General features: G+C 45.4%; 1 protein-coding gene across 11 annotated transcripts in view; it reads right to left on the minus strand.

The window, feature by feature from the left end:
• The window catches only part of SEPTIN11 (septin 11), a 104,264-nt gene that overhangs the window by 62,969 nt on the left and 16,430 nt on the right, over positions 1 to 24,865 (minus strand). The window lies entirely within an intron of this gene.

A 24,865-nucleotide genomic window follows, 5' to 3' on the forward strand; every position in this document is an offset into this window, starting at 1 on the left:
AATAAACATATCTAGCTAGCACTGCCTTTCAAATACTACTACCTCGGGTTACATACGCTTCAGGTTACATACGCTTCAGGTTACACACTCTGCTAACCTAGAAATAGTGCTTCAGGTTAAGAACTTTGCTTCAGGATGAGAACAGAAATCGTGCTCCGGTGGCGCAGCAGCAGCAGGAGGCCCCATTAGCTAAAGTGGTGCCTCAGGTTAAGAACAGTTTCAGGTTAAATACGGACCTCCAGAACGAATTAAGTACTTAACCCGAGGTACCACTATACATACATTTAGATGCAGAAACTAGAGTTCTTTGGAGGAAAGATGAGATTTGTCTGCAATAAAAAAGCAAGAACAGGCAGCTTCTAGGTTCCGAAATACTGTTTCATGGAGGGCAATATAAAACTCTCTCAAACATAAATAAATCTTTTTTTAAAAATCGCCTTTTAAAAATACTGATTAGCACCCTGCTTCTCAGGAATAAAAAGATAAAGCTGTACGGGATGAGAAAGTTTCCTTACACAGAGTCAGCCTAGAGATGCACGGGCCTCTCTAGGGCCCCATCTCCTCTTTGCATTTAAATAACTATCATACTACTTTAAACAGCCATGGCTTACTCCAATGAATTCTGGGAAGTGTAGTTTGTTAAAGGTGCTGAGACTTGCTAGGAGACATCTATTCCCCTCACTGAGCTACAATTCCCAGAGTTCCCTGGGAAGAAGGATTGACTGTTAAACCACTCTGGGAATTGGATCTCTGCAAATGGGAGAGGGGTCTCCAAACATCTGGTTTGGCCAAAACTGGCACGTTTAATTTTATTTATTTAGAAAGATGTGCAAGCTGTGTAAATCTCCAAATTCTCCAAGCTGTGTGCATTTCTGAAATCATCAGTAAGATACAGGTAAAATTGAAAACACAAATACACATAAAGCACAGCTTAAAATTGATCAAACAGAGATAGAAAAATCAATAAAATGTATGCAGAACATGTCACATATGGGGCTTGTAAAAGCTTAAGTTCCAGCACTCTTCACATAATATTTTATGTTATACCAACTTCTTGTGACAAAAGACTGTTGAGGGTTGGGGAGGGATGGCTAGTAGCCATTTGGGCAAAACTAGTTGTAGTTGGGACGCAGGTGGCGCTGTGGGTTAAAGCCTCAGCGCCTAGGACTTGCCGATCGAAAGGTCGGCGGTTCGAATCCCTGCGGTGGGGTGCGCTCCCGCTGCTCGGTCCCAGCGCCTGCCAACCTAGCAGTTCGAAAGCACCTCCGGGTGCAAGTAGATAAATAGGGACCGCTTACCAGCGGGAAGGTAAACGGCGTTTCCGTGTGCGGTTCTGGCTCGCCAGAGCAGCGATGTCACGCTGGCCACGTGACCCGGAAGTGTCTCCGGACAGCGCTGGCCCCTGGCCTCTTAAGTGAGATGGGCGCACAACCCCAGAGTCTGTCAAGACTGGCCCGTACGGGCAGGGGTACCTTTACCTTTACCTTTACCTAGTTGTAATTAGCTGCACTGCACTGTTTAAACCAGACTTTGCCCTGCCCTGGAGCCTGAAGGGAGCTTTAATCCAAAAACATCTGGAGGGCACCAGGTTGAAGAAGGCTGATCTAAACTATCAGGGGTCTGTACGATCCATTCTGAAATTTGGGGCAGCCCCATTGATATTGAGGGCACACTACAGTCCAATGCGTGGATTCCTTTCCCATTCACAGAGTGTTTGTTCGGGGGGCAGACTTTGGTAATCTTTGATAATATGGTGCTCTGGGGGAGGTGAAAAACTGGCACCCCCAAATGGATCTTCTCTATCATGGATCTTCTCAATTTTGTGGTGCTTTGGCTCAAGCGCCCTGTACAGGGAAAACCTCCATGACACCCTAAATCTGGCACTGTGTTTTCTCCCTATCTATTATACACATATATCTACAGTCATACCTCATGTTACGTTTGCTTCAGGTTGTGCATTTTCAGGTTGCATCCTGGAAGTAACGGAATGGGTTACTTCTGGGTTTCACCACTTGTGCATATGCAGACACACAAAATGATGTCACATGCATACGCAGAAGCGACCTGTGCACGCGCGGGCTGCGTTATTTGCAGGTTGCGAACAGGCCTCCAGAACAGATCCCATTTGCAACCAGAGGTACCACTGTATTATTATTTTTATTATTATTATTATTATTATTATTATTATTATTATGAACTCTGATCGCCGAGGAATTGATGCTTTTGAATTATGGTGCTGGAGGAGACTTTTGAGAGTCCCATGGACTCAGTGGCGTGGGGAGTGCAGGGGGGGCCGGCCGCACCGGGCGCAACATCTGGGAATTAGGGTTAGGAGGCACAAATCCACGGGTTAGGGGGCGCAAATCCATGGGTTAGGGGGCGCAAATTACTTGCCTTGCCCCGGGTGCTGACAACCCACGCTATGCCACTGCATGGACTGCAAGAAGATCAAACCTCTCCATTCTGAAGGAAATCAGCCCTGAGTGCTCACTGGAAGGACAGATACTGAAGCTGAGGCTCCAATACTTTGGCCACCTCATGAGAAGAGAAGACTCCCTGGAAAAGACCCTGATGTTGGGAAAGATGGAGGGTGCAAGGAGAAGGGGACGACAGAGGACGAGATGGCTGGACAATGTTCTCGAAGCTACCAGCATGAGTTTGACCAAACTGCGGGAGGCAGTGGAAGACAGGAGTGCCTGGCGTGCTCTGGTCCATGGGGTCACGAAGAGTCGGACACGACTAAACAACTAAACAATAACAACAACCCTATACCCAGAGGTCTCAGTGCGGTTCACAGAAGAAAATAGAAAGAGGAATGAACAGGGTGTGGGGTAGAAATAGAACAGAAAGAACATCATTCCAGGAGAATAAAAGTGAGAGGCCCGGGGAATAAGCACTTCCCTCACAACCACCCAAAAAGAGCAGAAGGAAAGTTTGCCATGTGACGGGCAGCCACTTCTGGAATTGCCATCTCCACTGTGGGCTGCTATTTATAAACCAAGCGGGGCTCTGCTAACCGGAGCTAATAAAACTGAAGCACCGCAACCGTGCCCTAAGTCATCCGCTGTCCTTCAGCAGGCCTTGGAAGAGGAGAAGGAGGAGAGCGCAGAATTCTTCTGGCTCAAAGAGAAAAGAGGATTTTCCTCCTCCTCCCCCCCCTTCCCACACAGCCCCAAGGCCAAACCATGGCAGGGAAGCAACACAGAAGACTATTTCCAGTCTCAGGAAAAAGTAAAGGGGGAAAACCCATTAGCTTGACTCACACTTTTCTCTCTGGCAAGATGCATTTATTCGGAGCAACTGGTTCAAACTCTAGTCTTGTTAATGACCACCATAAATGCTAACGCTGTCCTTCATGTCTAACATTTAGAATTTAGAAAGAAATAATGAAATGAAATGAAATATTTTATGGATGTGTTTATTGCCCGGGGCTCCTTGGGTTGTACAGAAATCAAATCAAAGAAACAAATAAAATTCTGGCCTCAGCTCCACTTAAGTCAATCTTAAAGGTCACGATGGAGCCTTAGGAGGACATTATTGGTCTGCCTTCCAAATATGTCTACACAAGCTACCAACTCAGAAACCTTCCCCCCCTTCCTTTCTTTTTTACTATTTACACGTGAGTCATTTGTGGAGTAACCAAACAGTTTGAAACCAAAGACTCATGTGCCTTCCAGTTTACACAACCAGCCCCTGCCTACTCCTCTGGAGGAAATTCCAGCTCATCACAGATGACTAGGCAAGTGGCTATTTACAAGCAAGTTTATTGTATTAGTACAAGTACTTGCAGATGGGTGTTCCTATCAACTGCTCCTCCCTTGGAAAATACCGTTCTCCTGTGGACTAGTCAAAGCCAGAGCCTGCGTTATCTTCCAGAATCGAAATGAGATTTTATTTCTTATTCGAACGATTGCAGGAGACCTTTATATCACTGGCAGCACTTCAAACAGGATGAAATAATATATCAATCTTGGATGTGTTTGAGGATACTGGGTTCACAGCCAAGAAGCTCGAGGGATTTCCCAATCCCAGGCTTTCATCAAACACGAAACAGTACTGTAAGAGAATTTGCTTCTGCTCAAGGTGAGAAGCATTTCGGGCTGTAACAGAAGAACAAGCCTTGCTAAGGAAGGCTTAGCATGGCTTCTGTACAGGGAAGCCTTGCCTCCTCAGTAACAGCCTTCTTCAGGAATTCCTTGCTCCACTGAGGCTCAGCGAGACAGCTGCCTCAGGCAACTTTGTAATAGAACCTCTGCTTTATGGAGGATGCGGCTACTAATGGCTACTACCCACAATGGTTATGTTTTACTTCATCTGTCGGAGGCAGTGGACCCTTGAAGACAGGGGAGAGGGCAGCTGCAACATTCAAATCTTGCTTTCATGCTTCCCATTGGCATGGCCACTGCAAGAATAGGATGCTGAACTTGATGGGCCATTGGCCTGATCCTGCAAACTCCTCTTATGTTCTTATGGCAGATGTGCTGGTCAGTTTTCAAGGCTCTTTTTCCACCCCGAAAGACCTCCACGCTGGGCTTGTCCGCTTGTCAAGCAACACTGCTCTTCCTGGATCCCTCTCTGGCTTGTACTAATTTTAAAAGACGCCACATAGACAAAGTTTACCAAGCCAGCCAGGGAGCACAATAAGTAACAACCAAAACGGCAAGCTCATGATTTGATTTAAGTTCTCCTCTCCAAGGAACCCTTTCTCTCCCTCCAAAGCTTTCCCTCCTGCCAAACAAATCTTGAAAGCGGTAGGCTTATTCTTCTCCTTAAGACATGCAGCTTGAAGAAAACCTGCTAGAACAATTTACTCGCTCATGGCAAATGTCGTGAGCGAACTGCTGTTGGCGGGAAGCGAAGTGGGGATTGTACAGTGTATGGATGTCCTCCCATCTGTAACTGATAGAACCACTCCTGCATCTGAATTCAGAGAGGTGTGCTTGCTTTTGAAAAACATTTCAGCAAAGTGGCTGTGCTTTCACTAGGGAGGCTATTGTGGACTAGTAAATTCAGAATACAGTGGTACCTCGGGTTACATACGCTTCAGGTTACATACGCTTCAGGTTACATACGCCGCTAACCCAGAAACAGTGCTTCAGGTTAAGAACTTTGCTTCAGGATAAGAACAGAAATCAGGCTCTGGCGGTGCGGCGGCAGCAGGAGGCCCCATTAGCTAAAGTGGCGCTTCAGGTTAAGAACAGTTTCAGGTTAAGAACGGACCTCCAGAATGAATTAAGTACTTAACCCGAGGTACCACTGTAAGTGTTTATGAGTATTGTCATCAGACGACGCTGCTTCCCCAACAGAGGAGGCTTACGTTGTGAAAGCTGTTCATGAGGAACATCTTAGAAGAGATATGCAATTGTTTGTATAGATGAGTGTGCTTTTATATGGGGGGCATGATGCACAGGTAAGCTTGTTATTTGAACGAAATGTACCCCAGTGACTCACACCTGTGCCGTTGTCTGTGACCTTGAAAGGAAAACAAGAGGTGCCATACTGGTCGCATGCGATGCAGAAAAATTGTTGGGGTGGGGAAACCATATGTCTACTTACTTTTCCCAAATCAGTGCCTTGAACACATAACACCAGTTTGTGGGGAGGCAGAAAGGACTGTAACAGCAGGCAGGACTGATCCTGAAAATACGGCAAAAGGGAATCAGAGGGTTGTGCCTAATTAAGTCCAGCTCAGTGTGAAACCCATGTAAAACAAATGGACCTATGTTAGCCATGCCCATAAATTTCGATGGGTGTACTCTGAGTAGAGATAACATCGGCTACAATCCAGTGTTAACAACACCCCTCGTTCAAAAGATGCTTATTTAACTCGCTGGAATTGCATTCAGATAAGCAAGCATTTTGATTTCCAAATACAGAGGGAAAAGGAGGTATGTAGTCTATATATGTAGTCTGTATCCATTCTGAAGGAAATCAGCCCTGAGTGCTCACTGGAAGGACAGGTCGTGAAGCTGAGGCTTCAGTACTTTAGCCACCTCATGAGAAGAGAAGACTCCCTGGAAAAGACCCTGATGTTGGGAAAGATTGCAGGCACAAGGAGAAGGGGACGACAGAGGACGAGATGGTTGGGCAATGTTCTCAAAGCTACTAAAATGAGTTTGACCAAACTGCAGGAGGCAGTTACAGATAGGTAGCCGTGTTGGTCTGCCATAGTCAAAACAAAAAAAATTCCTTCCAGTAGCACCTTAAAGACCAACTAAGTCAGTTCTTGGTATGAACTTTCGTGTGCATGCACACTTCTTCAGATATACTGAAACACTTCTGTTTCAGTGTATCTGAAGAAGTGTGCATGCACACGAAAGCTCATACCAAGAACTGACTTAGTTGGTCTTTAAGATGCTACTGGAAGGAATTTTTTTTGCAGGAGGCAGTGGAAGACAGGAGTGCCTGGCGTGCTCTGGTCCATGGGGTCACGAAGAGTCGGACACGACTAAACAACTAAACAACAACGGTCTATCTGAAGAAGTGTGCATGCACACGAAAGCTCATACCAATAACAAACTTAGTTGGTCTCTAAGGTGCTACTGGAAGGAATCTTTTTATTTTATTTTGTAGTCTACCAGAACACCCTTGGTGAGCTTCAGAGAGAAAAGACGGGCGAGGCCACGTGTTTAAATTCCCTTCTCCCACTTAAGGATCCTACAGAGGAGATTCCACTTCAGCGTTTAGTGCCTGGAGCTTTGGGGATGTGTTCCCCGCCCCCTGCCCCCACATCTTCGTTTTTTCGAAAGAGCCCCGGCACAAACATGACAATCTGACCTCGCTCACTGCAGGGAGAGCAAACTCTGATCTCCGAGGCAGAACTGTTTGGCTAGAAAGGTCAGTTCAGACTCCAAGCAGTAACAGCACCACTTCTGCCAAGAAACGACATAAAAGGTCATTTCCCTTCCTTAGGGTTTTTCCTCCAAACCGCTAAGATTTCTATTTGGAGTAGAAGTGACTAATGCATCTACCAGTTCTCATGTCACAAATTACTAACCAGCAGAAAAAGCTGAAGGGTGTTTTTTTCTTCCTTCTTTCCCCTTTCCTGGTGGGGGGGGGGAGATAAAAACCATGTGTGCTCATTCCTGCAAGTCTTGTGAAGCGGGGAGGAAAGGGAAAGGGGGAAAGAAACACACACACACACACACACACAGAGAGAGAGAGAGCACCATGTGACAAACAAATATAAAGAATTTCCAACGACGAAGTCCAATCAAAAACAGATGCTCTTCCCTCCCACTTCTCCACATGCCTAGTCTTGAACTGCCAATCTGAACGGCTGCATTTCAGCCGATATCGGTCGTTTCCCAAGACTTTTAGGCAGAAACGCCACATTGTACTGCCATTGTACTACATTGTACTACAGCTAAGAAAGGAGAGCAAGATTGAGGGCCAATGCAATGGGCTGCTCAGTGCAGAACCACAGACATGCATGCCCATCAACTTCAATGGGTCTGCTCTTGAGTAGGGCTGGTACTGGAGACAACCCAATGTGGCTTTCCCAAAGGAAACCAGAGGAAGCCCAGAGCACAATCTCTTGAGTCGCAACTGGATGAGTGCCTCTTGGCCTGTGGGCCTGCTCACATCCTGCTTTCTTCACCCCCTTTGGAATAAGGAAATTAAAGCCAAGTTTTTTTCCAGGGCAAAGGATGCCTTGATTTGTATGTGTATTGGGACGGCTTGAATTGTAAAGCTACAGTGGTGCCTCGCAAGACGAAATTAATCCGTTCCGTGATTTTCTTCGTCTAGCGGTTTTTTCGTCTTGCGAAGCAAGCCAATTGACAGCTTAGCGGATTAGCGCTATTAGCGGTCTAGCGGCTTTTAGCGATCAGCTGAGAAGCGGCTTATCAGCGGAACAGCTGATAAGCGGCTTAGCACTTAGGGAAAGGGCGGAAAAAAGCAGAAAAAACCGCGGGAACTCGTAAGATTTTTTCGTCTTGCGAAGCAACCCCATAGAGAAATTCGTTTAGCGAAGCGCCTCCAAAAACGGAAAACCCTTTCGTCTAGCGGGTTTTTCGTCTTGCGAGGCGTTCGTCTTGCAGGGCACCACTGTATTTAGAAGCCCATTTTATTATTATTATTATTATTATTATTATTATTATTATTATTATTATTATTATTATATTTATACCCCGCCCTCCCTGGCCAGAGCCGGGCTAAGGGTGGCTAACACCAGTAAAATTACAGAAAAACATAATAGGGGAAAAAAGAAAAGAAAAAAAACCCAATTTAAAATACAGGTTAAAATGCAATTTAAAGTGCAGCCTAATTTTAAAAGCAGCCCATAGATCAAAACCATAAGCGGAAAGAAACGTAAGGCTCAGACTGAGTCCAAACCAAAGGCCAGGCGGAACAGCTCTGTCTTGCAGGCCCTGTGGAAGGATGTCAAGTCCCGCAGGGCCCTAGTCTCTTGTGACAGAGCGTTCCACCAAGTCAGGGCCAATACTGAAAAGGCCCTGGCCCTAGTTGAGACCAATCTAACCACCTTGCGACTTGGGACCTCCAAAATGTTGTCATTTGACTGCTACAACTTCCCCTTTAAAAAAACCCCAAAAAGAAACCTTCGAGAACTGCACCTACATTTAAAACCTACTCCATTTTATCACATTGACAGCCAGTGTGGCACAGTGGTTAGAGTGTCGGACTAGGACGTAGGAGACCAGGGTTTGAATCCTCACTCGGCCACAAAGCTCAGTGGGTGACCTTCGGCCACTCACCACCTCCTAGCCTAACCTACCTCACAGGGTTGTTGTGAGGGTTAAATGTGAAAGGGTGCGGAGCCATGTACCTTGAGCTTCTTCGGGAAAAGGGTGGGACGTGAATGCAACAAAGAAATAATAAATATCATGCGAAGGCTCCAAAGTGGCTTACAGGTTGAAGGAGACAATTAAAAAAAAAAAAGAAATCACATCCATGCAGCGATCCTAGTAAAACAAAACAAGATGGCAGCAGAAACCCACTCCTTCGCCTCCTCAGCCGCACAACTAAGCAGCAATTGCCCAGTTAAAAGCAAGGTCCCATAACCAGTCTCCTATGGGTTTGGTGGGTTTCCCCAGGGAATGAGTCTCGTAACAAGAGAGAAGCCACCAAGAAGTCCCTGTCCCTTGTCCCACTTGCCACCTTCTTGGAAGCTCTCAAAAGCATAAGCGGAAGAAGAGAGCTGGGGGTACTTGGAAATATTAAATATTCCCCAGGCTTTCAGTTAACCCTGTTAAGGGCCCTGGCTGAACAAGTTAGAAGCCGGTTTAAAAATCGAAGCACAGATAGCATGCCCACAGTCCATTGAGTTCAGATGTAGCTGAATGGGAAAAGGCAGTGAGAAACTCAGATATGTCACCAAATTGCTCCTTAAATCAAGGTTACACTTGTCAAAACCTGTTGCCGTTTTGGGGCTAGATGTCTCTCAAGTCCTATTTTTCAAATGATGGGCTGACTTGTGATTGATTCTCAGTGAAACACCTGGCTGGTTCAGATGACAACCTTGAGCTGGGATAAGAGCCTTGAGAACTTAGAAGAATTAAATTCACTTGATCCAGGGACGGTCCACATATATATTGGCCTATTCCGACCTCTTTTTCTTAAAGTTGGCTGCTCCTGCTCAGGAAAAGCATTTTGGTTCCAGAAATTTGTTCTGATTGTGCAGATAAAATATAACAGAAAGAATTCCATCTCCAGGTGGTGGAAATGTCAGGCACCATCCTGGCATCCACACTTGGTTGCAGGTGGTCAAAGGCCAGGTGCAAAATGCGCCTGGCGCCTGGCTAATTTCGAACACTGTCTGCCTTATACTGAAAGAGACCACTGGTCCATCTAGCTCCATATTGTCTGCACTGATGGACTGTCTCTCCCAGCCCTAACTGGAGATGCTGGGGACTGAAATTGGGACCTTCTGCATGCAGAACAGATGCGCTGTCACTGAGCTATGGACCTTCCCATAGCTACCATGCATGCGCCACCCACAGGGCGCAAGGCGATCTGCACGACCTGTGCTTTGACAGGAAGAGAGCTTTGAGCTTGAGGCTGCTGCAGAGTCCACGCCAGCTTCCTTCCCTCTGAGGAGGAAGGCAAAGAGAGAGAGAGAACGCCACTCGGCGAAGTGCAAAAATATGAGAGTTTGGCAAGCCTGCACTACATCAAGGCTGTGTATAGACAGGTGCAAGGGAAGTAAATCTCTTTTACCCACGTGTGGCAGGAACCATGTCCATGCCAGTGATTTTAGGCTGACGACATGAAAAAAGCATACCTGTCCATCTTTTAAGGTGCCATAACCAGCGGTTCTCAACCTGTGAGGCCCCAGATGTTGTTGGACTACAACTCCCATCATCCCTGAGCTCTGGTCTTGCTTGTAGTTCAACAACATCTGGGGACCCACAGGTTGAGAAAGGCTGCTGGAAAAGACTCTTGTGTTATTTCAGTGACTTGGGAGACACACACACACACACACAAAATAACTCCAGCCGTCTTCCAGCTTACAAAGAAAGCTTGATCGCTTGCAGGCATTTCATATTCATCCTGGGCGAGTGGCTATTTTAAAAACTCCTGCCATAATCACAGTGACATCTTATGTATGTATGTATGTATGTATGTATGTATGTATGTATATGCAAAATACTATTATGTGCTGGAGCAATCTGTTAGCCTTAGCTAAAATCTTTGATTGGGCACCAAATTGTGTTTAAGGTTTTGAAGCCAAAACGCTCAGCTTTTTCTTTCTTTTTGCAGACAGAGGGAGAAAAATATATTAGCTGTGCCTCAGAGAGCTCTCCCAGCTGTGATCTCATGTGTGATGCAGAGTCATAATAAATACTTAAGCAGTGGTGGTGAGGGGACGACTCCTCCCCTTTCCCCCTTGCTGCTGCATTAATGTAAGTCTACGTAGAAAAAACCCACACCAAATAACATAAAACCCAAACATTCTTTACATAGGCGAACAGAGAAAGGAATGTTCTCACAGTTCCTTTGCATTCTGTGCCCACAGGGGACTAGAACATGCATGCATGCATCTGATTATTCTACTCTTAAGTACCACATCAATATTTTAGGTCATAAACAACTTTCCAAAATCAGCTGTATAGAAGCTCATGAGACACCCCAGGGTGTTAAGAGGCTCATAAAGGAATTATAATGAGCCTGATAATTAAACATCTACAGCAGAGGCAATATTGAATCCTTTGGCCTTGTCAACACATGCCACAGAAACAAGGTGGTAGAATTAGCTGCACAGACAGCAAGGCAGGGTGGAGAGGATGGGAAAATCACAATTTAATGCTCCTCTACATTTTTTTTTTAAGAGATCCTGGATGGAGAAAATGAGCACAGCAGGGAAAGGGCTGTTCCTGAATCTTACTCCCTGACATGCTAGTTTTCTTCTTGCATGGAGTTTTTCTTTTAATAGGTGGGCACCCCCAAAATAGCATCTTTGTCCTTGGGTTTTACAGACTTCCTCCACTTCTCCCCAACATTGTCTTCACCCCCCACCTCTTCTCATTTCTACTTACAAGTGGCTTCAAATTTCACTGCTCCCAAGTAACAAGGTAATTTGTACATCTAAGCTACTTAGGCCTTTAAAAAACGTATACATGTATTAAAAAAAAAAAAACTACATTAACAATTTCTGCATTTGAAAAGCACTGGGACTTTTCATGCCAAAGTCAATAAACTCTTGCCTTGTAAAGATTTGACGTTTTCATCCCCCAAAAGTTTTCGATTTGAGTTTCTACTGAAATGAGGCTGCATTTTAATGTTGTATTTTAATCTTGTTTTTAAGTTGTATTTTAATCAATTGTTTTTACACCTGGTGTTAGCCACCCTCAGCCCGGTCTTGGCTGGAGAGGGTAGGGTATAAATAATAATAATAATAATAATAATAATAATAATAATAATAATAATAGACAAAAGGAGGGATCCAAAGATATTTCTACTCTTCACTATCAGACATTTGTGCATCCCAATTCTGACACACACACACACGAAAGCCAAACATAAGGAGCATTCCTATCTCCTTTTCCACGCAGTGGTAGTAAATTTATGGCTGATGCGGAGTTTAAACTCTGGTTTAAGTCCAGAATTCAATCATGCAGACCTCATGTGGGGAGGAGAGAGGTTGGGAGTATGGAAAACACAGGTGAGTAAAAGCGGGGGTTTGAAGGAATGGCACTGGTGGGGTGGGGTAGAAATTTGGTCTGTGTGCAGTTGGAAGAGAGCTGAGAGTGGAGGGGATTAGCTGGGTGGGAATGGTTTAGATGGGGATTACTAGTTCTAATCCTATTCATCTCAGACTTCAGTTTGCTGTGAATTTGTTTTCATTGCTCCTCAAATAAACAAACACTCTGCTCTCAAACCTGGGTAACTAGCTGTCTGTGAAATCCAGGCTTCGTGGATCTTGGAACACCTGTCCCACACCTACAACAGTGAGGTGGGGCAGAACATTTTCCTTGGGGGGGGGGGGAGAAGATCCCTGCACTTTGTGTATTCCATGGAAAATTGCCTGTTTCTAAATACTGTATTTTTTGCTCTATAAGACGCCCCAGACCACAAGATGCACCTAGTTTTTGGAGGAGGAAAACAAGAAAAAAAATATTCTGAATCTCAGAAGCCGGAACAGCAAGAGGGATCGCTGCACAGTGAAAGCAGCAACCCCTCTTGCTGTTCTGGCTTCTGGGATAGCTGCGCAGCCTGCATTCACTCCATAACACACACACACATTTCCCCTTACTTTTTAGGAGGGAAAAAGTGAGTCTTATAGAGCAAAATATACGGTATTTGTTGTTTGACCCAGATCATTGGGAGCAATGAACGAATGTCAATACAAGCTTGGCAGATTTCAAAGTTGTGATTACTTGGTCTTGCGTCCTTCAGTAACAATCAAAGAGTGGTTCACACAACGAATGAGTGAAATACAACGACGACCAAACGATTTAAAGCAGATCCATTAAAGCCCAACAATGCAATCTGTGATCAATATAGCAGTTAGTGGATATGCATTTGGTATACGCCACGGGCTGCTCACTCAAAAAGTTCATACAGGAGGTTCTGAACACCCAGGTGAACAGGTGCGTCTTAAGTAGGTGACAAAACCGAACTACAGATGAATCCTGACACATTGTAATAGACACTAGGAGCTGCCTCAAAAGGGTACCACCACAGACAAGGCTCTTTTATCTTGCGTTGCCAACTAATGAGCACGACCCACCTGGGCTGGTGCCTTTTGGGACTGTCAGGATGGGAAAAAGAGAGGTTGATGACAAGCGAAGCCCCAGAGCCAATGATCTGCAGAGTCAATGACAGGCAAGGTGAGCTAATTGCAATTTAGTCCTCACTTTCCTCCTGGAAACATTGCTGAAAGCACTAGGCCTGAGCTGTAGTTTGTTTCTTTGAATAAAAAATTAACTTCACTGGTCTCTAGTGATTTATTGCTTTTGCTGCTGGGCTATGCCTGATTCCAGCACTGATACCTGCACAGCAGCCTCTTGTTTTGATGACACCCCTCTTGCAATTCAAGAGAGTTGTTTTGAATCCATGGAGCTGTGATTACTATGGAGTGAAGGTAAAGGTAAAGGGACCCCTGACCATTAGGTCCAGTCGTGGCCGACTCTGGGGTTGTGGCGCTCATCTCGCTTTATTGGCCGAGGGAGCCGGCGTACAGCTTCCGGGTCATATGGCCAGCATGACTAAGCCGCTTCTGGCGAACCAGAGCAACGCACGGAAACGCCATTTACCTTCCCGCCGGAGTGGTACCTATTTATCTACTTGCACTTTGATGTGCTTTCGAACTGCTAGGTTGGCAGGAGCAGGGACCGAGCAACGGGAGCTCACCCCGTCATGGGGATATGAACCGCCTACCTTCTGATTGGCAAGTCCTAGGCTCTGTGGTTTAACCCACAGCGCCACCCTGAATTTAACGAGAGCAATCTGGAATGAATGGCTTTAAAGATAGTAGGCTTGAGACTTTAAAACATACACAGTAATCCCAAAACAACCACTCACCCTGGAACTGTTATCCTAAAAGGCGTTTGTTGATGCAAAGCACTATGCTTTAAATTGTTACACACCGAAGCACTGATGGAGGCTACCTTACAGATGCCCTCAAGTGACATGAATACAAGAGGCCTCGAAACAGCTGCTCACTGAACTGCCTTGCAAATGTCAGAAAGCTAGCAGAGGCTTTTGCCTGACAGCTATGCAATTAATGTGGCATTGTACAGGGCCCAAGCAGCAACAAAAAGCCCAAACTACTATTCTTTGCAATGTTTATTTTTTCAATATATTGCAGAGAAAGCCAAGTCCTATGTATTCTGCATCCTGCACATAATGTACTACCCTTGTGTTGTGAAAAGCCCCAGTAGCTAAGTATCAGCAAAAAATAGCAGGCTTGAGATATATTGGGGGGCGCGAGTAAAAGAAAACAAGGCAGAAAAAGCTGAGAGGCAGAGATGAAGATGCTGCCTGACACATCTAAGAGTTTTTTCACATCTAGCAAGGTGAGGGCATCTGCATCTGCATCACTGGGCAATCACCCATTGGGCCAAGGAATTGGGGCCCCATCATGCACAAGATAGCAGGATTTCTTCCCTCCTTGGAAAAATCTATCCATGCATTCAGACGGTTGATCCCAGGACTGCAGCCACACTTAACAAATTAGAGCCAGGTGTGCCCCTACAGATAAGACAACGTGATTGGGTTTTATTTTTAAATGCACACATGCACACAGCCTGCGTACAATGAAATGTAGCAAAACAGAATCATACCTCGGTTATAGCTTAACCTCAAAGTATGCAAAAATCCAATCTATGTGAAATCATGCGGTTAGGGGGGCTCATACCACAAGTTCATGGAATGAATATCCAAATGTAATCTGGAGAACGATGTCAAGCAGGTGGGTTGGAATCTTAGTGAAGGTATATCCCAGGATCCATTCAATTAGTCGAACTGATCAAGAGGAATTGCATTCAAATTGCAGATTTCTCATCCCACATGTTAAGTTCCTTGAGGGACAAGATGACCCTCATGGATTCCCAACTCTAAGGTTCTAAGATTCTGTGACTGAACCTCCAGCACCTCAGGGAAACAGAAAGAGAAGTGGGGCCTGTTGTTGTCAACATCCCAGTTTGTGCCCTGTACAACCCCAAGGAAGCAGCTCCAAGCCTTGGTGAAAGCACTGCTGTTAGGTTTGGCAGCCTTGTGGGGGAGAGGCCAGACTTTGTAATGCTGATTAACTAGCTAATAGACAGAAAGGCCGAGCTGATAGTGGGGGTTAATGGTTTTAGGGGATGTTTCTCCCCTTAACAGAGCAATCTACCTGCAGGGGGTTAGGGACTGAAGCCAGTGCTATACAAAGGGTGGGGGCTGGGAGGGCAGAAAAAGATGACCATTTGTGCTTTAAATTGGAAGAACTTTTAATTACAAGTTATGAGCAGGGCTATCCCAAGACTTTTTGCTGCCCAAAGCAAATAAGCACCCCTCCAAATTCACCTACAGAAATTAACCACACTGGAAGTTGCATCTCCCATCAGCAATAGCAGTGGGATAGTCTCCTCCACTGCACTCCAATAATAATAATTTATTATTTATACCCCACCCATCTGGCTGGGTTTCCCCAGCCACTCTGGGCGGCTTCCAACCGAATATTAAAAACAATACAGCGTCAGACATTAAAAACTTCCCTAAACAGGGCCACCTTCAGTTGTCTTTTAAAAGTAAGATAGTTTTTTACTGCCTTGATATCTGATGGGAGGGCGTTCCACAGGGCAAGCGCCACTACCGAGAAGGCCCTCTGCCTGGTTCTCTGTAACCTCACTTCTCGCAGAGAGGGAACTGCCAGAAGGCCCTCGGAGCTGGACCTCAGTGTCCAGGCTGGATGATGGAGGTGGAGACGCTCCTTCAGGTATACTGGACCAAGGCCGTTTAGGGTTTTAAAGGTCAGCACCAACACTTTGAATTGTGCTCGGAAATGTACTGGGAGCCAATGAAGATCTTTCAGGACCGGTGTTATATGGTCTCGGCGACCACTCCCACTCACTCCAGTTTAGAATGTGTGTCACACGTGGCCCTGATCTCCAGCAGAGGGGAATGCACAGAGGATTCCCAGTGTTGCCCCTCCACCCAGGATCTACCAGCCCCCCTCTGGCTACTGATAGGGCTGGTAGCTTTAGGCAACCCAATGAGATGCGTTAGCACAGGGGTGCCCAAACTTTTTCCAAAGAGGGCCAGATTTGATGAAGGATTCAGCCCCAAAGCTGTCGAGCTTTTTTCAGGATTGAAGTTGCTGAGCTTTTTTTTAGGATTTTACCCCAGGACATATACAGTCATACCTTGGGTTACAGGAGTGCTAGATCGTGCTTTGCGCATGCGCAGAAGTGCGAATCGCAACCCACGCATGCACAGATGCGGCGCTGCGGGTTGCGAACACTGCAGGTTGCGAATGTGCCTCCCACATGGATCATGTTCGCAACCCAAGCATCCAATGTACTGCCACAGGCCCCAAAAATGGACTTTGGACATGCCTGGGTTAGCAGCTGCGTATTTTTGCCGCCAGTGTGTTCTGCTTGTGTATGTGGAAACAACACAAATATGAGAGAAGCACTGGGGTCCACCCAGCAGAACCCACCCTGGAATGCCTCACTGCTTGGGACCATGGGGAATACTTCACAGAAGGTTTTGCTAGTCCTACTAATTTATTTGAGAAGTTAACAGTTTGCCGGATTGAAAAAATCATTTGCTGAGGGTTTACGGACCACGGGTATTCATGGCATTATCAAACAGCAACTTTCCAGAACCAAATCATTCCCGCCCACCCAAGTCTGCTGCAGCCTCCACCGCCAGCTGCCAACAGCCTGCTGCTACACAGCGCAGGTTAAATTATAGCCCTCATCCATGCAAGTGACTGCTATTCCCTGCTTTGATTTGGCCTGCCTATGTGGTATTTGAAAAGGAGAGTCAAAAGCAGGTTTGTAACACTAAAGGAGTTAACTTTAAAACACTCCTCACCTATGCCAAAAACACACTACACTGCACTATTATTGATAGCAAAATTTATGCCAAAAAAAGCACCTTGGATCTACTGGAGAGTAAATATGCCATCTTGGTTGGGGGGGAAAGTCCCAACTTTGTGTTGAAAGCAGTGGAATGGGCCTTAAGTCACAACCAACCTGTCCTTCTCATTTCACTAGGAAATACCCGTAAATTAGTAATTCTTGCTCAATTAGAAATGCTGTTAACTGTCTCTGTTGAGGTCAGATGCACATGACCTATTAAATTGGCCCTAGCCTAGTACAAAGAATAAGTAGAGCACAGTCCAGACTTACTGGGAAGCAAATCCCACCGTACTTAACCAGCTTACTTTTGAGTAAGAATGTTTGGGCTCAGACTGCAAGACAGCCAGCACTGCACCTGTTAAAGCTACACCTTCTATTGTGTTTAGTTTCAATTGCAGTCCTATGCAATTACCTTGGAGTAAACTCCATTCAGCCTACTTCTGAGGACTGCATTCTCAGTTCATAGACTATTTTTAAAAAATCATGCAACTTAGGTGCAGCATTCTACTTTGGTGCAAGGAAAGAGACCTTTCCCCCCTGCAACAAAGAACTATGCACAAGCCAGTGTTTAAAGTGGGAATTAAATTTAGTCCTCCTGGATTTACCCTTCAAGTTTCTGGCTGACTTGGTTTAGAAGAAAACATGTGGTTTTGCCAGTGCTCAAATAATTGTTATTTTAAATTAGATTAGGAATAAAGTTTCATAACACAAAACATAGGCAGGCATGTGCGTGTCATCCCAAAAACGCTCACAATTCATTTAACGGCAAACCACACAATTCGTTTGGCAGATTTGACTTCCTCCAAATAACGCTCCTGCGGTAATTTAAATGAGGCTTTAAGGAATTGTTCCTCCAGTTCAGTCTTCCCCAACCTCGTGCCCCCTATAGATGTTCTGTAGCCTGTGTAGAGCATGGTAACCCCACCTGTCAGACCACCGATATTTATCCTAAATCTTCCTTTCAGTGCTTTGAAACCTGTTGTTCCTACTTGCTTACAGCAGGTCAAGAACCAAGGCCAAATAAGAGTTTAATTCTAATTGGCTCAATATAGAACTAGTGTTCGCTTATTCCTTAAGCCAATAGTCATTCTTTGTACAATACAACAAAAGGATAAAGAATGTTGTCTAGTAATACACACACACACACACACACACACACACACACACACACAGAGAGAGAGAGAGAGAGAGAGAAATGTTCCCATAATGCATTTTCTCAGTAAGTATTACACAGAGTTACTTCAACTGAGATGAACATGAGGCTCTAAGGGGAAAACAATATCTGGATTGCTGGAGGTGGGCTGCAGGACCTTTTTTTGGCTGAGGTATGCATCAATAAACGCCACTCGCTCATCTCCAGCCTGTGTGTGCCATCAGCATGTGTCCTGGAAGGCATCTGATTATCTGAGGGGAAATGGTTTTATTTCATCCCTCGATCCATGCTTCCTGTTGAATTCAGAACAGCTGTGGTATTGAATCGCTACTGCACACTTGAAGCCAAAGATTCAAGCCTTTACTGGAACAGCCCCAAGGCTCAGCAGGGAAGCAAGCCCAGGAACCACAGTGGCCTTCATCCTTGGGATAGGATCAAACTAAAAAGGTTTGTTTGTGTTCTGTATGCAGGGCCCATTTGCAGAACAGGAATCTCTGATTGTGCCTAGATACCAAAACGGCTGCAAAGTTACCGTTAATGACGGCATCCATCTAAGGTAGGGCTGTATGCACATCACAACTGAACTGTGAAATTTGTATTGGCACAGAATAAAACAGTCAAAGAGCCTGAACTGTTTTTTCTCTTCAAAAGCAAACAGAAACAAGTTTCTAGACCTTATGACTGGGTTGACAAAAATGTGACAATACTTGGTAGGATACATGGTTGCAATCCTTATTGACAGCCACTTTCAGCTATTCTGAGGAAAGAAGGAATATAAATGTTTTGAAGGCTGAGCATGACTTTCACTCCCTAGCAGAACCAAAACCAATCATGCAATGTGTACACATTTGAACTGATGGCCAGAATATGGGTAGCTTTGGCACAGAATTTTCAAACCCAGCTCTCATCCAGGGAATAAATCCACTGGATTGCTTCTTATAGTCTTGGGTAAGAGTGTACACATGCACCAAAAAAACCTGGGGCAGCTATGTCTATGTGCAGGGAATATGTTATCTTCCCTAAATGGGGTTGGGGGTTCCAAAGCTAATTGTCATTACTTATCATATCAGTTGCTGGAAACCTACATTTTCCCTACAACCCAAATGGCTTTATTAGCTGATGCTGGAGAAAAGCAAGTTTTCCAGCAGCTAACATTTCCAACATCTAGTAGGAGTGAGAGAAACCAAGGGACCTGGGACTCAGTTTGCAACTGGAGTTTTGTCTGCTCTAGAGCAGTTGCTCTTAGAAGGTGCAGCTCACAAACAGCTCTGTTTTTCAAAGCCACCTCTGATCTGCCTCCACACCATCTGATCTGCCATCTTCTCCCCCCAATGAGAACAGATGGGAAGCGGTGGAAGAGGTTTGGGGAGGAATCAAGAGTAGCTTTTGAAACAGCAGTTAAAAAGGATATAGAAGGTTACTTAGCAGTTGAGAGGAACATGGCCCCCGAATCCTAGAACCATGCAAGCAGTTTGCAAAAACATACAAGCCACATTTGAAAGCAGCAATAATAATAATAATAATAATAATAATAATAATAATAATAATATTTATTTATACCCTGCCCTCCCCAGCCAAGGCCGGACTTAGGGCAGCTGACACCAGGTATAAAAACAATTGATTAAAATCAGTGGCGTAGCGTGGGTTATCAGCACCCAGGGCAAGGCAAGTAATTTGCGCCCCCTAACCCATGGATTTGCGCCCCCTAACCCGTGGATTTCCCTAACCCCCAGATGTTGCACCCCGTGCGGCCGGCCCCCCCTGCACCCCCACGCTACGCCACTGATTAAAATACAACTTAAAAACAAGATTTAAATACAACATTATAATGCAACCTCATTTCAGTAGAAACTCAAAAAAAAAAAAAAATTGGGGATGAAAACATCAAATCTTCACTAAGGCCAACTATCCAGACTGGTCCTACGTGGGTCAGAAAAAAGCCAGGGAAGTCCCCAAATAGGAGTTCCATCACAGAAGGAGAAAGGAAAGAGGGGAAGGGGATCAAGTTGATTCCAAGCCAAAGACCAGGCGTAAGAACTCTGTCTTACAGGCCCTGCAGAAAGAAATCAGATCCTGCATGTCCCTGGTCTCATGAGACAGTGCGGAGCCAATGTTGAAAAGGCCCTGGCCCTGGTTGAGGCTAATCTGACTTCTTTAGGGTCCAGGACCTCTAGGGTGCTGCTATTTATGGACCTTAAGGTCCTCCGCATACTTCGAGAATGACCCAGAATCAAAAGCAGAAGAATTCACCAAAGACCAAGTTCTAAAACACTGCTTGAAGGATGCAAAGTAGGATTCTTAATTTGTTTTTGTTTTTCTATCCACTTGAATGTGCCACTCTGCATGACCAAAGCGTTCTGCTTCAGACAGAGGTGGGAGAGAGGACTGCTGTTGTACAAAACTGAAGTCCGACGCTCCCTTGGAGTCAGTTGTGTAGCCCTTGGAATCAGGGGCAACAGGCTGAAAAAACATAAAGTACTTTTGCACATGGCGCACAGTTAAAATTATGGGATTTGCTCCCTCAAGATGTTTTGAGGACCACCAATCTGGATGGCTGTAAAAGAGGATAAGACAAATTCAAGAATACGCTATCAACCGCCATAAGTCATGGTCTACCTCGACTGCTGGAGGCAGGGGGTATAAAAGCAAAAAGAAAACTAAATCAGACATGTGTAACATTTCATTCACGTAACAAAATTGCACATCAATCCACATTCGTCTTGAGAGATCTGCTCCACCTGCTGATTTGCTGCTGAGCCAAATTTCAGGTATTACTATTAGTATATAAAGCCCTCAGCAGCATGAGACATACAGTGGTACCTCGGGTTACGAACTTAATTCATTCTGGAGGTCCGTTCTTAACCTGAGGTACGACTTTAGCTAATGGGGCCTCCCGCTGCTACCGCGCTGTCGGAGCACGATTTCTGTTCTCATCCTGAAGCAAAGTTCTTAACCCGAGGTACTATTTCTGGGTTAGCGGAGTCTGTAACCTCAAGCGTATGTAACCTGAAGTGTCTATAACCCGAGGTACCACTGTACAGGCCTTACCCTGTTTGTGCCAACTCATTCATTTTGATCTGCAGAACTAGTATTTCCACAAGAGCCGAGTTATGCACGTACAAGGAGTCGATCCTTCAGTATGGCAGTACAATGGTATCCTTGGGTTAAGAATTTAATTCGTTCTGGAGGTCTGTTCTTAACCTGAAACTGTTCTTAACCTGAAGCACCACTTTAGCTAATGGGGCCTCCTGCTGCCGCTGCACGATTTCTGTTCTCATCCTGAAGCAAAGTTCTAAACCCGAGGTACTATTTCTGGGTTAGCGGAATCTGTAACCTGAAGCGTATGTAACCCAAGCTACCACTGTATCTGCTCTTTGGAACTCCCTGCCCATTGATATTAAGCAGGAGCTGTGCTGTTTTCAGAGACTGCTAAAACATTTTTTGGAAGCCTATTCAGACACGCAATTGTATTGTGTATATTGATTTTAGAACTGCTGCATTTATTTATTTTTGTTTGATCTATTTTGTTTTTAACGTTTGATTTTAGCGGTTATTTTTAAATTGACCGTTTTATATTGCTTTGAGAAACCTGCTTGGAGGTTTCTGTTGGTTTAAGCGGTACATATAAATCATGCTAAATAAATAAATATACAGTTACCATAAATACCAAGGATACAGTTACTGAAAGTTTCTGCAATAAACCATTCCTGCCAGTCCTCAGGTCACCATACAATGAAACCAGTTAATTGTTAAATGTGCAATCGCTTGTTAAAGTTATGCAGATGTTTACCTGTGCACAACACCTGCTTGAAAAACCAATGGCAACCAATGCAGTGATTCCATGCACACTTAAAACATATTTAGGATCGTGTTGGTTTTCTACATCTTGAGAAACCAGACAATAAAATCTGCATGTATTGTTTGTCCTAATAACCCAGACTCCGATTAAAACAACAGCAACACACAGCTGAAGAAAGGTAAAAGAAAATCAGGTCACTTGCAAGAAAAAATGCCAATTATTTTTATACATGGTGCCTGCTTGCTCCAGAATGACGGGTAATTCTACACCCACAGTTGTCAAGATATTTGCAGAAAATTCCTGCTTTTCATCAACTGCCATATGAAAGTGACATGTATTCAATATTAATGAGGCTGAAGAAGAACAGCGGGGTTCGCCAGCATCTTATCATATACCGTATTTTTCCGTTTATAAGATGCCCCCACGTATAAGATGCCCCCTATTTGGGGGGCCTCCAAATTTAGAAAACACCCCCTCAGCACTACCCATGTATAAGACGAGCCCCAATTTAAAACCTAATTTTTTGGTTTTTAAAAAACCCTCGTCTTATACATGGAAAAATACAGAAAGTCACTCTGTGGCAAAAACGCGGCATCCTTTAACATGCACAACATGTTGGCAGCCTTCTCTTGGTTTCACGTTGCATACAATATTTTGGAAATTATCTTGAAAGTAAACGTAAGCAGAGGAAAGGCTGTGTGAAGAACGCTAAATTTCAAAGACACCATGGTATTTTGGATTGTTAAGGAGTGGGTGTAGGTAGGGAATTTATGGTTCTTAACTCAAGGCACTTTAAGAGCCATTTCCAATATTATGTGGCTGAATAGCTTATTTTTCAATTTTGCAAATGAGCATGCCCAAATCCACACTTAAGAAAGCTCTAGGTATGTCTACAGGGGTTTCCCCCCTTTTTTGCCCTGGCTTTTAAAACTTGCAATGTGTACTTTTAGGACCCACCTTATTTCTGTGATTCTGAGTTGTTTTAAACTGTTTTATTATTGTTTTAATTGTTGCAACCCACCCTGGGACCTCGGGATAGGATAATAATAACAGTAATAACAGTAAAACCACCACTGAGTTTGTTTTAAAGAAAAAAGTTGAGTAAGGAAGCCCATAATAAGTGACAACTAAGCTTCTCAACGGGACACGGGTGGCACTGTGGGTTAAACCACAGAGCCTTGGACTTGCCGATCAGAAGGTCAGCGGTTCGAATCCCTGCGATGGGGTAAGCTCCCGTTGCTCGGTCCCTGCTCCTGCCAACCTAGCAGTTCGAAAGCACGTCAAAGTGCAAGTAGATAAATAGGTACCACTCCGGCGGGAAGGTAAACGGCATTTCCGTGCACTGCTCTGGTTTGCCAGAAGCGGCTTAGTCATGCTGGCCACATGACCCGGAAGCTGTAAGCCGGCTCCCTCGGCCAATAAAGCGAGATGAGCGCTGCAACCCCAGAGTCGGTCACGACTGGACCTAATGGCCAGGGGTCCCTTTACCTTTACCTTTAAGCTTCTCATCATTGGGCTGGGAAGAAAAGAGATAGGTCAATTGGTTGAGCATGAAACCACCATTTCAGGATTAGGACTAATTTCAGTATCGTGGGTTCAAGCCCCACACTGGGCAGAAAATTCCTGCGTTGCAGGGGGTTGGACTAGATGGCCCTTGTGGTCCTTTTCCAACTCTACAATTCTGTAATTCATTTTGCCTGACATACAGATGAACCTCTATTTCAAAAAAGAAACAAAGGATGAGAAACACAAAGGCCCCGTTCGCACGTAATACCAAACCCTAGTTTGAAAATTAAACTATGGCTGAACGCAAACAGTGCTGATGTGCACTGTTCAACATTGCTCCGTTTTCCTCACTCTGACTTTGCTGCACCAGAGAGGGAACAAGCCAGAGTCTGGCTTTGCATTATGTGCAAAGCGGTTAGTTTCCACCAAAAGAAACCACAAGTGGTAAGCAGAGAACAAACCTTTGCTTCAAATATGAATGGTATTTGAAGAGAAGCAAAAGGGGTTGGTTTGCAAAGCCAGTCTCTGGTTTGTTTTCCTCCCTGGTGCAGCAAAGCCAGGAGTCGGAGACGAGTCAAAATTGGGACTTCTGAGCTGCATGTACTAGGATGCTGCTCATTTTAGTTAAACCATAGTTATTCTTTAACTATAGTTACCGTATTTTTCGCCCCATAGGACACACTTTTCCCCCTCCAAAAATGAAGGGGAAATGTGTGTGCGTCCTATGGGGTGAATGCAGGCTTTCACTGAAGCTTCAGGAAACTATCCTCCAGGCTTCAGGAAACTATCCGCAAGCCTTGCAAGCCCGGCGGGAGTTCCCGCGGGCTCACAAGGCTTGCGGGCAGCAGCCTGCAGCCCCGGCGAGTGTCCGCAAGCCTTGCACGCCTGGCAGGAGCTCCCGCTGAGCGCACAAGGCTTGGGGCAGCAGCCTGCCACCCGAAGCACGCGGAGCCCTCCGGAGGGTTCCCCTTGCTTCGGTCGAGTGCCTGCAAGCCTTGTGCACCCGGCAGGAGCTCCCGCTGGGCACGCGAGGCTTGGGGCGGCAGCCTGCAGCCCGAAGCACACAGAGCCCTCCGGAGGGTGCCCCGTGCTTCGGGCGAGTGTCTGCAAGTCTTGCGCGCCCGACAAGAGCTCCCGCCATGCGCACTTGGCTTGGGGCGGCAGGCTGCTGCCCGAAGCACGTGGAGCCCTCCGGAGGGTGCCCCGTGCTTCGGGCAGGCGTGTGCTAGGCTTGGGGCGGCAGCCGTGGCTGGGGGGGGGAAATATATATTTTTTATTCATTCCCCCCCAAAAAAACCCCCGATGTGCGTCCTATGGGCCGGTGCGCCCTATAGGACGAAAAATACAGTAAATGTTACAGGCTAGCCAGCCTAA

This window comes from Podarcis gaigeae, assembly GCF_964106915.1.
Source record: "Podarcis gaigeae genome assembly, chromosome: 9".
NCBI lineage: Eukaryota > Metazoa > Chordata > Lepidosauria > Squamata > Lacertidae > Podarcis > Podarcis gaigeae.